Source organism: Dioscorea cayenensis, chromosome 6 (assembly GCF_009730915.1).
Source record: "Dioscorea cayenensis subsp. rotundata cultivar TDr96_F1 chromosome 6, TDr96_F1_v2_PseudoChromosome.rev07_lg8_w22 25.fasta, whole genome shotgun sequence".
NCBI lineage: Eukaryota > Viridiplantae > Streptophyta > Magnoliopsida > Dioscoreales > Dioscoreaceae > Dioscorea > Dioscorea cayenensis.
Window position 1 is genome coordinate 15,092,452 of NC_052476.1, and position 4,460 is coordinate 15,096,911.

At 44.4% G+C, this 4,460-nt stretch overlaps 1 non-coding gene across 1 annotated transcript; it reads left to right on the forward strand.

The window, feature by feature from the left end:
* The first annotated feature begins 3,974 nt into the window (after nt 1–3,974).
* LOC120264056 lies at nt 3,975–4,080 on the forward strand. The gene has a single exon (XR_005537237.1). It is a non-coding gene; the product is annotated as a small nucleolar RNA R71 (small nucleolar RNA).
* The last annotated feature ends 380 nt before the right edge of the window (nt 4,081–4,460 follow it).

The following is a 4,460-nucleotide window of genomic DNA, read 5'->3' on the forward strand; positions in this document are numbered from 1 at the left end:
GTATAAATATAAAAGTTCCTTTTTGCGAAGGACGCCCGTGCTATCAGCTCGACCGTTTACTGATCTACTCAGGATCGCGTGAAGATATCTGTAACTAGGTCTAGAAAGACACATAGCCTTGGATACTCCTGGCTCGTACCGACCCTGACCACATAGTATTCTGTAGGCCTTCTGGGGAGTCAACCTTCTACAATAGTTAATTGGCACCTCACCATACTCCTCCTTCTTAGTGAACTCCTCATCATATAACCCAAGTCAAACAGAAAACTATGTGAGACTCATACTGTGATACTGCCCAAAAGCTCAGAACTGAATGGTACAGACACTATCAAAATCAGCATAAAAGCAGTCAAACTCAAAAGAGGCGAGCACCTCCAAAGTGATCAGGTAGATAGCAGGGTCACAAATAATCAATAACTTACGCCAACTACCCACCGATAGTAATTCCTCAACCCCATCGGCCATGTTTTCTGCTCCCTGCACTTCCCTAAGTGAACTCACATCCGGGAATTGTGTCTGACCGAACTTAAGCTTCGCTAGTCGCTCAAATCGAGTTTGATATTCAGGAAGGGTAAATTCCATGCTTTTCGGTTTAGGAGTAGGCTCTCTAGGACGCTTACCAGCTGTTCTCTTCGATCGAGGGGCCATACCTACATGTATTGGAGAGGAGATCGATCGGATTCATAAATAGTCTAACACTGTAGGATTCCACACGGTTGTGTGGAAATTCCACGTGCCCATGTGGATTCACGGGGCGTGAAAACCACACGGCCCGGTGAGGAAAACCCACGAATGCAACTCTCCCTCAATCCTAGAGCTCAATAAAAACATATCACAACCATTTTCGCATGAAACCAAGGCATATTTGCCAGTTTAATTGAAGAAAATCAATTAGAATCAAATAAGGGTGTCCTCAAGATAAAACAAGGGTTTACCGATGAGATGAAACTAAAAATCTTTGAAATCGGCGAAAATATCAAATTATCCACTCAAAATCAATGTTGAGAGGTCGAGAGAATTCTGGAGAGTGTTTTCTAAGCAGTTGAAGGTGTGTTAAGGAGAGAGGCTTATAAGATTTATAAAGAAGATACGTAGCTTTATGATACCTGCACATCCACACGGGCTTGTCAAAATTACATACGCCCTTGTGCCTTCACACGAGAAATTCACAGGAGCGGACACACGCCCCTGTGCGCTCTCGGTAAAACACTTCAATCTCTCTGAATACAACCACAGGGGCATGCGGCAAATACCCATGCCCGTGTGCCTGACTTACAAGGCCAGCCACATGCCCCTGTGTTTTCTTCTCTGTCCAACCGAGAAGAATCGATAAGTGTTTTACATGCCTATGTGAAAATTCCGCACGGGCGTGGACATTCACAGGCCCAACTCACAGGGGCAGCTGCATGCCCCGGTGTTTTCTCGGAATGGGGAGAGCATATCTGCAAAGATTCACACGGGCGTGTGGAAAATTCCCACGCCCGTGCGTTTTTCACAAGTTCGCACACATGGTCGAGTCCACGCCCCTGTGTGCTCTCGGGATAATTAGCCAAATGTCTGCAGAAAAACACACGCCCGTGCGGAATTTACCCACGAGCGTGCGAAAATCACAAGGTCGCTCACAGGGGCGAGTCCACGCCCCTGTGCCTTCTCTAGATGAGCTCGCAATACAACTCCATGGGCGTGCGAAAATTGCACATGCCCATGTGTTTCATCTGGATGACATAGAAAACTCTACAAGCTCTGCAGAAATTTCCTGAACATGTTTACGCATTAAGAACATATTCTTTTATGCAAAATACACTAACAGAAAACATTAAAAATAAGCTAAAGCGACTTAAACTTCACCAAATCCTCATGAATACACATGATGACATCAAAATCCACAATATAATACACAGCATAAGCATCTAAAAATCAAGACACTAACACTCAACAAGTTATTCATGCAAAAACTAAACTAACAACAAAGAAAAACAATAACACTTGGGTTGCCTACCAAGAAGCGCTTGTTTTACGTCACTAAGCTTGACATACCTCATCCTTACCTCACAGGGGCTCATAGATGAATATTGCCCTCTTACCCATGGCTTGAAAGCATGACGACCAAAGTCTCTTGAGGGTAGAGGGAGAGTTATCGGGCTTGGGACCACCTAGCAATGGTTCATCCAACTTGTTCAGTTCATGCTCATCTCCAACAGCCTTGGAGCATTTCCGGTGGCATCTCCTCACCCTCTTCATCTTCTGAAGCACCTTCTTCAGGATCCCCTGAGTAGACGGTACTTCTTCCTTCGAACCAAGCATCATTACTTCATCATTTTCCTCCTCTTGGTTGAACAAACCCTCGTAGGGGTCCAGATTGAACATTTCCTGCATATATTCATCAACAATCTCATCAGTAATGTCTAGAAAATACAAAGTATCATCGAAATCAAGATAATGCTGCATTGCTTCAGCAAGGCATTTTGTGAGCTTGTCATCTCCAACTCTCAAAGTTAGCTCCCCGCCATCCATGTCAATCAATGCCTTCGAAGTCCGCAAGAACAACCTCCCAAGTATCAAGGGTGCATCTGCATCCTCATCGATGTCTAGCACCAAAAAATCTACAGGAAATATGTACTTGTCCACCTTGATAAGCACATCTTCAATGATACCTCTCGGATGTCTCACTGTTCGGTCCGCCAATTGCAAAGTCATCCAAGTAGGCCTTGGCTCGCCCAAGCCTAGCTTCTGAAAGAAGGTGTATGGCATGACGTTAATACTGGCCCCTAAGTCCACCAATCCCATTTCTTCACCTAAATTGCCAATGTTGGACGGAATGATGAAGCTTCCTGGGTCTTTCCTCTTGTTCAGCATGTTCTTTTGCAAAACCGCCGAGCAAGAAGCATCTGGGATGACTGAAGCACTCTCCTCTAACTTCCTCTTGTTAGTAAATAAATCTTTCAAGAATTTTGCATACTTAGGCATTTGAGCCAATGCCTCAACAAAAGGAATGTTGATGTGGAGTTGCTTGAATAAACTCAGGAATTTCTTGTATTGTTCATCCACTTGGTTATTCTTCAACCTAGAGGGATAGGGGTTTCTTGGTTTGAAAGGTGAGGATGCCACCCTCTTCTCTTTGCTTGTTCCCTCTTCAACCTCTATGACCTCGGGTGCATGTTCAATGGGCTTCTTACTCGAAAACCTACCTTCAACCTCACGACCACTTCTCAAAGTGATCACTTTCACATGATCTCTACGATTGGTCTCAGTATTGCTTGGCAAGATTCCTTGTGGTCTCTATGATAGAAACTTCGCAATTTGCCCCACTTGATTCTCAAGGTTGTGTAAAGAAGTGGTATGGTTTCAAAGTGTAGCCTCAACTGATTGAAACCTTGTATCCGATGATTGCACGAATCTAGTCAAGGCCTTCTCCAAATCGGTCATTCGAGTCTCCAAATCGGAAACTTGGTTCTCCATGTTTGGGGATTGTTGTTGGAAACCCGGTGGCCCCATGGCCTCTTTGGGGAACTTGGTTACTCCACGAGAAATTGGGATAATTCTTCCAACCCGGATTGTAGGTGTTACTATATGAATTCCCTTGATTCCTCATTACATTACCCACAAAATCCATATTCTCATCAGAAGATGCATCACCAATGAAGATCAAACAATCGGAGGGAGCATGTCCTCCACCACACCTGCTGCAAGTAGTCACGGCTGCCACTCTATTCAAAGTTAGAACATCTAACTTCTTACTCAATGATTCCACTTGAGCCGCCAATGAAGTTACTGCATCTATCTCATGAAGCCCGGCCACCTTCTTCTTCTCCCTAGCATTCAATTGGTAGCTATTTCATGCCATTTCTTCAATTAGTTGGCGGGCCTCACCGGGGGTCTTGCTACCTAAGGTACCTCCTGCTGCCGCATCCAAAAGTTGCCTTGTGCTCAAATTCAACCCATTGTAAAAGGTCTGAACAATCATCCACTCCGAGAATCCATGTTGCGGCACTTTCTTAGGAGCTCCTTGAACCTTTCCCACGTCTCAAATAGAGACTCCAATTTCAACTGTACAAAGGACGAGATCTCATTCTTAAGCTTTGCAGATATCCCGGGAGGGAAATAACGGGCTATAAAATCTTCTACCATCTCCTCCCATATGGTAATTGATGCTCTAGGTAATGAGTATAGCCACTGCTTTGCTCTCCCCTTTAAGGAAAATGGGAAGGCTCTCAACTTGACGGCATCATCCGTCACCCCGTTTATCTTGAGTATATCACACACCTCGAGAAAGTTCTCTATATGACTGTTTGGATCCTCATTGGACAAGCCATTGAACTGTGTGGATTGCTGCAACATGTGGATGAATACTGGCTTCAGCTAAAAATTCTGAGCTGTAATCGGAGGATGCACAATACTCAATTGTCTCCCCAATATGGAAGGTCTAGTATAATCGGATAATGTCCTCTATTGCTCATTTT